This window comes from Durio zibethinus, chromosome 10, assembly GCF_047325235.1.
Source record: "Durio zibethinus cultivar Kanyao isolate XHJ-2024 chromosome 10, ASM4732523v1, whole genome shotgun sequence".
NCBI classification, from domain to species: Eukaryota; Viridiplantae; Streptophyta; class Magnoliopsida; order Malvales; family Malvaceae; genus Durio; species Durio zibethinus.
The window spans coordinates 28,792,808-28,805,534 of record NC_143171.1 but is presented as its reverse complement, the minus strand read 5'-3'; positions in this window follow the sequence as shown (position 1 = coordinate 28,805,534).

Below are 12,727 nucleotides of genomic sequence, written 5' to 3'. Positions count from 1 at the left end.
TAAGAGAATTCTTTAACTTAGAGATTTCTTTGATATTCCTAAATATAGAACTTTAATAAAATTACTTTTCTATTTTCAAAAAAAAAAAAAATGAAAGGAATTAGAATTAAATTTTAAATCAAAATCATTTCATCCAACACCGAAAATAGCACATGATTAATTGGTACCAATTTATGGGTGTTATGACAGTACTAATAATTTCCCATGCGTAATCAACTCCCAAACTCAAAATCTATTTTCATAGACCAAATTTTATCTTTTGATAAACTTTAAACTTCTTTTTAAAGTTTATTTAAAAGATAAATTTTTGGCAGATAAATCACACCCTAAAAAAGATTGGTGACAATTTATCTCTTTTTTTCAATTTTAAAATTCATTTCATCTAACAGTCCCAAAACCATTAAGACAATATATACATATACATACATGCACATATATATGTATATGTATTTACATATATTCATATATAAACATGTATGTGTATGTATATATGTATATATATATATGTATAAGTATATATGTTGTTATAACGTATAGATACGTAGACCTATTGCTAGACATAGACTAGAAGAGTCGTCACCAATTTTTTTTTGTTTCGGTGTGATTAGCCACCTGATCGAATCTGTCTTATCTAAAAAAGAGTCTCAAGATTAACTTAGGTATCTTTAAATATAGATTCTGATCCATGAAATCAGATTTTTGATTTAAGAGTATAGTTACGTGTGAGAAAGGTTATAGCACTCACATAGTGCCCATCCATAGGATGGTACCGATTTGATTTCAAATTATCCAAACCTTAAATATGTTTATATTTTACCAAAATATTTAATATTGAAAATTAATCCTAAACTTACTCTAACAGTTTGGTAGCAATTTAAGACAATTTTCTAACCTCAAGAGTATTCATGAAGACTAGTAACCCACCCTGAAAATGTTCTGTTGTCGAAATTATTAATGTATTTTATTCAAAAAAAATTAGTAAAATCCTTCAATACTTTGGTATAATTTACTTTGTTGCAAAACCCTCAACAGTTTGATGAAATTTTATTATAAAAATATTTATAAAAATTTTATTTTTTTGATAAAGTTCATCAAATCGTCCAATAGCTTGGTAAGACTTAATTTAAAAAATAATCCTCTAATAATTTTGTAGGATAAAAATATTTCTTTTGACAACGAATTTATGAAATTTTTCAATGGTTTGGTGGATTTCATAAAATTTAAATTCATTAAAATCCTCCAATAATTTGGTAAGATTCATGAATTTATTTGAAAAGATTTTTTTTCTTCTTTTTTTATCATTTTTCAGAAATAATAAAAGAAACTTTTATAAAATATTGAATAAATAATAAATTGCTTAATAAATAAATAAAATTAGTAGATAAAATAAACAATAAAAAAAGTTAAAATAAAATTGAGATAAAAACTTAAAATATAAAATGATAAAAAAACAAAATCAAAAAATAAAAATAAAATGAAAAAAAAACTGTGATCGGGTCAAAACGAACCACAGGTGACGCACGAATCCTACTCAGGTTTACGCAGATCCTGGGTACACAGAAACAACATCATTTAAGGTAAGTATAAAAGCCAAGTCCCTTATTTTTCTTCTTCAAAGCTCTCAATCCCCTCTCTCTAGCTTCAAATTCCTCTGCCTTCTTTTTAGAAAATTAAGAATAGCCTATCGAAAACTAAAAAATCCATTTATTTCTAGAAAATATCATCAGAATCCCATCGAAAAATTTAAAATTCACAAAAAAACTCATTAAAAAAATTCAAACATTCAACTAAAAAAACTGAGATTTTTCAAAAATTTTCTAGAATTTCCAAAAATTTTTAAAAACTCAAACTCCAATTCCCCGAACCCAATCTCAACACTTCAAACCAAACCCAAAATCTACAAATCCAGAACCTTCAAACCTAGAAATTTAATAAGAGCCTTTTCTCCAAAAATCAATCGTCTCATGTTCTACCATATGGTATCCAATTTATAAGCTGTCCTTAATAGTAATTTTAGGGATCAGACAGAATCAATCCAAGCTTGAATCTTGGGATTGGATTCTACCCAAACATGATTTTAGGTTAGGTCTCAGCTGATTGTCTGGATTGAATTAAAAATCTTTAATTTGATTCTGGATTATGATCTTTGGCCATGCAAACTGGATCCCTCTGATTCAAGAGATTCAATTTCCTTGTTCAAACATATATTAGAAAGAAAAAAAAATAAGAATAATAAAATAATAATATAATATAATATAATAATAACATAATATGATATTAATAATACCAATAATAACAAATAATAATGTTAATAACAAAAATAATAATAGTAATAGTAATAATAAAAATCAACTTTGATTGACCACGGATATAAATAGGTATTTATAGCTGCTCTTACTTTGCACATCCTTGTTAAACAGAGATGATGCAAAGACCTAGACATTTGCTATATTTTAATCTAAAAACAAGAATCAAATCAGTAAGTGAAAATGATCAGGACTGAGCCGTGAGTCAAAAAAGTGATATAGACTAAGTCGAGATCAAACAACCAAGATTGAACCGTAAGTTTGGAAAGCTAAGCTAAACCGAGTCGAGATCGAAGTTAGATGATCGTGGTCCAACATGGTCAAAAGCTAACCTGGACAAAGTCAAGATCAAACGATTGGAATTGAATCACAAGTCTGGACAAATGATCTGGATCGAGCCGAGATTAAACCACCAGGATTGAACCATAAGTCTAGAAGACGATCTAAACTAAGTCGAGATCGAACAATCAAAAATTAAATCGTAAGTTTAGAAAGCTAACTTGGACCAAATCAAGGTCGAAGATAGGTGACCGTGGTTGAACCATGGTCAAAAGATGATTTGTACAGAATTGAGATCAAACGATCGAGATTGGACCGCAAGTCTAGACAAACGATTTGGATCAAGTCAAGATCGAATGATCAAGATTGAACCATAAGTCTGAAAGATGATCTGAACCAAGATGAGATAGAACGATCGAGATTGAATTGTAAGTCAGGAAAGCTAACCTAGATCGAGTCGAGGTCGAAGCTAGGTGATCGTGACAAACCATGGCCAAAAGATGATCTAGACGAAGCCAAGATCAAATGATCAAGATTGAATCGCAAGTCTAAAAAAATAATCTGGACCAAGCCAAGATCGAACAATCAAGATTGAACCATAAATTTGGGAAACAATCTAGACCAAGTTGAGATCAAACGATCGAGATTGAACTGTAAGTCAAAAAAATGATCTGGACTGAGCGGAGATCGAATGACTGGATTGAATCGTAAGTTAGAAAAATAAAATTGACCAGGATCGAGTTAAGGTTGAAGATGGGAGACCATGGTTAAACCATGGTTAGAAAGATGATCTGAACAAAACTAAGATCAAAACGAGTGATCGGGATCGAATCGCGAGTTTAAAAAATAAAATTCAAATTTTTAACTTAAAATCCAAAGATTCACAATTTGGAAATTCACAAGTTTGCAAGGTTCCATAACAAAAGTTGAAAAATCTCAATACTCTAAATTAAGTAAAAATTTTGGAAAGATTTTTAGATTCACAATAATGGAATATTCACAAGATTTCAAGTTTCATAAAGGTTCTAAATTCATAAAGGTTTCAGGTTCGCAAGGACTTTTAGATTTGTAAGAATGAAAGATTCACAAGATTTTAGATTTCACTAAGGTTCTAAGTTCGTAAAAGTTTCAGGTTCACAAGAACTTTTAGATTTGTAAGAATGAAATATTCGTAAGATTTCAAGTTTCACAGAAGTTTTAGATTGGTAAAGGTTTCAAGTTGACAAAGATTTTTAGATTTGCAAGAATGTAAGATTCTTAAAATTTCGAGTTTCATAAAGGTTCTAGATTCGCAAATGCTTCATAACAAAATTGAAAGAGTCAAAAAGATAAAGCGACCAAGATCAAGTCAAGGTTAAAAATGAATAACTGATATTGAACCACGGATTAGAAAAATGATCTGGACTAAATCGAGATAAAAAATAAGTAATCAAGATTGAACCATGAGTCAAAAAAATGAAGCAACCAAGATGAATCGAGGTCAAAGATGAATGATCAGGATCAAACCATTAGTTAGAAAGAGGATCTAGATCGAGTTGAGATTGAAAATAAGTGATAAGTAATAATGCAATGATACAAATGTATGCCGTATCTATGATGCAAATGCAACTATCGAGGATTTAAATATAATGTATGTAATGCAGATGTTACTAAATCAATGTCATAAAATTATGGTAACAAGGTTTTCAAAATTCCACCATTCTTTCTTAGCTTCTCAGCACTAAAAATCTCAGAACAAATTTGGTCAATTGATCCATGTCATTCTCTTCATCTGATTATAACTCACAGATCATGTCAATCTATCACTGAATTCATCACTGGGTCACATTGTTGCCCTTTTTAAATTATTTACTCGAGCTTTTTTCACTTCTTTCATCTTTGATTTCTTTCAAAAGAATGAAAAAATATTTTATAGACAGTGTCATTCATTTATTTACCATTATTCTAATTCATAACAAATATGATACATTTCTTTGATTTATTCAGGGGATGTACATTTGATAAAGAATAAGAGAAATGGGTTTTTATTATCGAAAAAAACAAAAGGTATGGTTAAGAACAACTCAAAGGTAAATGAAAGCAAAATGTTGTGACTATGTAAATGGGATATCAACGTCTAGAATAATGATTGTTCAGATAATTTTGAACTCAAACTCAAAATCAATTTTTCAAAGCACACTCCATCAATATCCTTACTCTTTGAGCTAATCATTCTCATTCATGAGACCCTCATATGAAGTTATTTTTCAAGTCTTCATTTTAGTTAAATCACCCTTTCAGGTTTTTAGATTAAGTCTTTCTTTTTTTCTTTTCTTTTTTTATTTTTTTTCACTTTTTGTTTGTTTTATTTTTTTTATGTTTTTGCACACCTCTTTCTCACCTTTTCTTTTCATTTTTTCCTTTTATCCATCAATGACACTTTGATTAAAGTCTCAAACAATCCAACAATAAATCTACCTTAATTCAATTCATGATTCTCTAATTCAAGTATTCATATTCGATGAAAATTGATTTTTAAGGGATGTAATGTAAGCTAGGGTGAGGGTTATGAAAGAAATGGATAAAATAGGCCCAAATTGTATTTGAAATATTATCAAACCAAGAACCATTTTTTTCATATGAAGCACATTGGCATTTTATACCATCAATTTCTTTTTCATTTTTCTTTTTTTTTTCTTTTTTTCTTTTTTTTTTCCATTATTTTTTAAGAAAATTTTAAACATAAAAAAGGTTTTGTCTCTTAAATCACTAAAGATAAACAAGCTTCTCAAACTTTGCCCATAATATAGGGGTGATCTTTGGTTAAGGTTTTTCAAAAGAAATTTTTAACAAGCTCAAATATAGTAGCTAATGATAATTTTACTTTTTTAAGGATAGAAGAAAGATGATTATTTCTTATCTTGAACATGAATACTCTAAATGAAGAATATTTATTGATCAAAAGCATACTTATTAATGAATAATTGTAAAAATTATGTGTTGCATCACTTTCAAAACTCTTCACCATATTTATATTCTTTTTATTCAGTAGTCTCAATACATCAACAATCTCTATCTATCAATTAAATCATCATGAATAAGGTTTTTTAAATCGAATCCTAAATTATCGTCATGATTGTATTCATTATTTAAAATCAAAAAATGGACATGGAAAAAAGGTATGATAAGGTAAAGGTAAATGTCACGAAAATGCATTAAATCTGTCACTCTTATTAAAATGATGAAAAATAAGATGAAATCCAAGTGCAAAAAAGAGACCTATATTCTCAAGAAATCTTAAAATGATAATCAACTTCAATCAACCTTTCTAAAATCATGCTCCTAGATGATCGGGCAAAAAGTCTTTATTGATATTCAATTCTCCTGATTTGTTGAAACTCACCGAACCTACTTAAATCAAACTTTGCACTTTATGCTTGAAAGTAGTGCAAGTTTTTATGGAGTGACCATATTCCTATTATGGTAATCACATGTGGCACTAACATTATAATATATGGAATAGGGTGGCTTCAATGATTCTAAAAAAAACTACGGATGTTAGGTTATTCTTGACCAATTTTAGAAATAGCTTAGTATAAGTTATGGAGATATGATTAATGCGAGCTCTCTCTTGATTGCCCTTGAATCTTCTCAAACCACTCGCTTGATTGTTAGGCCTTAGAATTGATATAGTAACAAGATTAGGCTCATATGCAGGTACTTGAAAAGATAGTTGATGAGGACCTAGTGCAATGTTGTTCATGGTTAGGAAATAAGGCTAGTAAGGGACTTGTACAATATTATTGGTTGTTGGGTAGTAAATAGGATGAACATATAATGGATATGGAGCATAACTTTTGGATTGTTGTCCCTCAAACCTCACCACTTGAGCTTCATCTTATTCTTTCTTAGGCATCTCACATTTTCTAACACTATCGGTCTTTTCTTTCTCGAGCTTGCCACTCTTGACGGTATTTTTAATAATCTCCCTTGAGATCATCATGTCAACTAAAGTTATTTTTTATTGTGTTCCCTATCGTCTTCTCATAAAATGGTGCTTTTAAGGTACTAATAAATAATATTATTGCTTCAATCTCAGTCAAAGGAGATTGAACTTGAGCAGCCATATTCTTCCATTGCTGGGCATATTCTTTGAAGGACTCTATTACCTTTTTCTTCGTGCTTTGTAAAAAAATATGATCAAGAACCTAGTCTATGATGTAGCAGTACTAATTAATAACTGAGTGGATCAAGTCCCTTTATGTTTGAATATGGGTCATGTCCAACTGGACATACCATCTTACAACAAACCCAATAAAGCTGTCTTAGAAACAATCATAAGCAATTTTTTGTCACTAGCATAAGCAGCCATTTTTTGACAATATATAGTGACATATGTGATCGGGCACTTAGTATCATTATATTTTTCAAACTCATGGACCTTAAACTTTGGTAGGGTTACAACATCCGGGATCAAATAAAGGCCGACAGCATCTATGAAGCCATAAAAATCTATTCTTTCAACAGCTCATAACCTCTTATCTAGCATGTTTATCTTACAATCAATTTTTGAATCTTCCAAAGCCTCAACCATTTTGAATTTCTTTTTTACGATGTCCAAATTAGGAACGTGGATGAGTTTAACTACCTTTTCAATAAGGGCAAGGTTGTTGTAGCTTTGGACATTCCCTTTGTTGGGTGCAGGTGGTATTTCTAAGTATAACCTGTCAAAAATGCAAATTGTTGTGATAGAAAACTTGAAGTGGATTGGGCTTGATATGGACCATAACTCAGAGAATATAGAAGATCAACAATGTCACGTGAAACGTCTTTTTCTACCATATTTCCTTTATTCAACTTGCCCAATGCCTCAAGGATTTTACTCAACTCTTTTTTAATCTCTTCTTGGGCCTTTTCTAATTTCTCAACACAGCTAGCGTTATATTATTCCGTTCTTCTAGCTCGGATCCAGGTGTAATACTGGTGTTGAACTATCTTTAAACTTTGATTTCTCACAATTATGGTACAAATTTAAAATGATGTTTATGAAACCATCAAATTATACATGAAAATGAATGCAAAAAAATATTATAAAATTTAATCTGCATGAATAATATGCAACCTAAATGTGTGTTTATAAATATGCACAATAAAAAAAGAAATAAAAGAATACAAGAAAATCGGTTAATCATCTCAATAGAAAATACAAAATATTATAAAGCAAGTACAATAACAACATGACCTTAAATTTTGGATTAACTATAAAGGGGAAAGACATAGCTCTACCTATGGTTAGGCTCTTAAAGTTAACTATATATGGTTTGGATCATTTCTAAAAGGTTTTCAAATTATTCCTTATATCATTGTCCATCACAAACTAGTAAGGCACCCCAATCCTCGCCCACTATAGGCTATAAACAAAAGGGTTCAATCTAAGTGAGAGTATTTCATAGGCCCAGACAGAGACATGAAATCTCACGAAAGCATAGATTCTTCACTCCCTCTTAAAGGATAGAGCTTGAGTGGAGAGCTTATGTTATGCACATGCAAATGAATGATAGATATATACAATAAATAATTTAATAACTAAACAAATATAAGCAAGGAAAAGAAAGAAAGAGAAAAAAAAACTCAAGTTTATTAAGAAAGGCTTAGATAGTAAGAAATTAGTTACTGGCTTAACTCTCAATATCCCTGTGGAGTCACTAAACTATCATAAAGTATAGATCCATAGACTTACCGTCAGACATAGATTAGAGAAGTTGCCACCAATCTTTTTTAAAAAAATTTAATTGGCCACCTGATCAAATCTATCATATTTAAAGATAAGTCCTAATATTGACTTAAGTATTTTTAAATAGTAGATTCTGATCCACAAAACTAAATTTTTGGTTCGAAAGTACGATTATATGTGAAGAATGTTATAACACCCCCATAGCGCTCGTCCAAATGATGGTACTAGTTTGATTTTAAATTATCTAAATCTTAAATATGTTTATATTTTACCAAAATATTTAATATTGAAAATTAATTCTAAAATTACTCCAATAGTTTGGTAGCAATTTAAAATAAGTCTTTCACGTTAGGAGTATTCATAGAGACTAGAGTCACACCCTGAAAAGGCTCCATCGTCAGATTTATTAATGTATTTTATCCAAGAAAATTAGTAAAATCTTCAAGTAGTTTAGTAGAATTTACTTTGATGCAGATCCCTCAATAGTTTAATAAAATTTTATTGTAAAAATATTTATAAAAATTTTACTTTTTTGAGAAAGTTCATTAAATCTTCCAATAGTTTGGTAATACTTAATCTAAGAAATAGTCCTCCAATAGTTTGGTAAGATAAAAATATTTCTTTTAATAATTGATTTATGAAATTTCTCAATAGTTTAGTAGATTTCAAAAAATTTAAATCCATTAAAATCCTCTAATAGTTTGCTGAGATTTATGAATTTATTTGAAAATAGTTTTTTCTTTTTTATATTGTTTTTCAGAAATAATAAAATGAACTTTTATAAAATATTTAATAAATAATAAATTGCTCAATAAATAAAATAATAATAGAATAACATAAATAAATGAAAATAATAAAAAACTTAAAATAAAAAAGAGATAAAACCTTAAAATATAAAATGATAAAAAATAAAATGAAACAAACTATAATCAGGTTGGGTCAAACCACGAGTGACGCACAGATAATACTTAGGTTCACGTGGATCTTGAGTACGTAGAAACAATGTCATTTAAAGTGAGTATAAAAGCCAAGTCCCTCGTTTTTTTTCCTATAGAACCCTCTATCCCTTCTCTCTCTAGCTTCAAATTTCTTTGCCTTCTTTTTAAAAAATTAAAAACAACCATCAAAAAATTGAAAAATCTATTGGTTTCTGGAAAATATTGTTGGAATCCAACAGAAAAATTCAAAGCTCGCCAAAAAATTTACCAAAAAATTCAAACATTCAACCTAAAAAACCCATAATTTCAAAAATTTTTAGAAACTTAAACTCCAATTCCCCGGTCCAAAATCTCAACAGTTTAAAACTAAACCATAAACTTCAAATCATATGTATATATATATAAATATATATATGTAACTATATATATGTACATATCTATCTATATATGTATATGTATATATGTATGTGTTTATATGTACATACGTGTGTATATATAGATGCAGATAGATGTATATACACACATATATGTATACATACATATATTTTATATATATTTGCATATACATACATATATATACATATGTGTATATGTATATGTACATATATATATACATATATGTGTATAAACACATATATACATATATGTACATATACATATATGTATATGCATATACATATATGTATATGCATATATACATGCATATATATATACACATACACATATATACATAAATATACATAGATATACACATATATACATATATATACATATACACATATATACATATATACATATATATACATACATATATATATGTGTATATATAAATATATATATGTGTGTATATATATATATACACATACGAATACATATGTGTATATACATATATATGTATAAATATATATATGTACATATATATATATATTTATACATATATAATATATATATGTACATATATATATTTATACATATATATGTATATACACATATGTATACATATATGTATATGCATATATACATGCATATATATATATACATATATACATAATATATATACATACATATATATACATATATACATATATACATATATACATATATACATAATATATATACATACATATATATACATATATACATATATACATATATATACATACATATATATACATATATATACATATATACACATATACACATATATATACATACATATATATACATACATACCTACACACATATATATACATACATACACATATATATATACATATATATACATATAAACATATATATACATATATATACATATAAACATATATATACATATATATACATATATACATATACACATATATATACATATATATACATATATACATATACACACATATATATACATATATGCATATATACATATATACATATATATACATACATATATATACATATATACATACATATACATATATATGTATGTATACATATATGAACATATATGTACATTTGTAAACATACATACATATATATGTACACATATATATATACATATATATACATGCATATATATATATATATATATATATACACATACACATATATACATAAATATACATAGATATACACATATATACATATATATACATATACACATATATACATATATATACATACATATATATATATGTGTGTATATAAAAATATATATGTGTGTGTATATATATATATATGCACATACGTATACATATACACATATATATACATATATATACATATATACATATACACATATATATATATACATATATGCATATATACATATACACATATATATACATACATATACATATATATGTATGTATACATATATGAACATATATGTACATATGTAAACATACATACATATATATGTACACATATATATATACATATATATACATGCATATATATATATATACACATACACATATATACATAAATATACATAGATATACACATATATACATATATATACATACATATATATGTGTATATAAAAAGATATATGTGTGTATATATATATACACATACGTATACATATATGTATATACATATATGTACATATACATATACATATGTATACGTATGTGTATATATACACATATGAACATATATATACATATATGTATATATATATGTATGTATGTTTACATATGTACATTTATGTTCATATATGTATACATACATATATATGTAGATATATGTATATATGTATATATGTATGTATATACGTATATGTACATATATGCACGTATACATATACATACATATATATATACATATATATGTACATATATGTACAAATATATATGTGTATATATACGTATATATGTATGTATATATATGTATGTATATGTATACGTACATATATATGTACATATATATGTATATATATGTATACGTATATATGTATATATACATATACATATACATACATATACATACATATATATATACATATATATACGTATATATACACATATATATATATATATGTTTTTATATGTGTGCGTGCGCACATTGTAGTTGTAGTTTCAAGGCTACCTCAACCTATAGGCCTTGCAATACCTCTGCATGCTCTTCATTATCCCATCAATATATGTATATATGCATATATGTATACATATGTACACATATATACATACATATATATATACATATACATAAACATATGTATATGTATGTATATATGTATGTATATATGTGTACATATGTATACATATATGTATATGTATGTACATATATGTGTACATGCATATACATATATGTATATATACAAATATATATACAAATATATATACATATGTATATCTATGTATATACATATGTATACACATATATGTGTTTATGTATACATATATATGTATGTATACATGTATATACATATATGTACATACATATATATGTATGCATACATATATATATGTACATACATATATATGCATATATCTATATACATATATATATGCATATATCTATATACATATATATATGTATGTATACATATATCTACATATACATATATATGCATATATCTATATACATATACATATACATATACATATACATATACATATACATATACATATATATATGCATATATCTATTTACATATACATATATACATACATATATATACATGTATACATATATCTACATATATGTATGTACATATATATGTACATTATGTACATACATATATATGCATATAAATACATATATGTATATGTATACATATATATACATATATGTATATATTTATAAATATATATGTATACATATATATGTTTATGTATATATATGTATACATATATATGTTTATGTGTGTGTGCGCTTACATTGCAGTTGCGGTTGCAGTTTCAAGGCTACCTCAACCTACAGGTCTTGCACTACCTCTGCATTCTCTTCATTATCCTATCAATAGCATCAGCATTTAATTTTATATATAA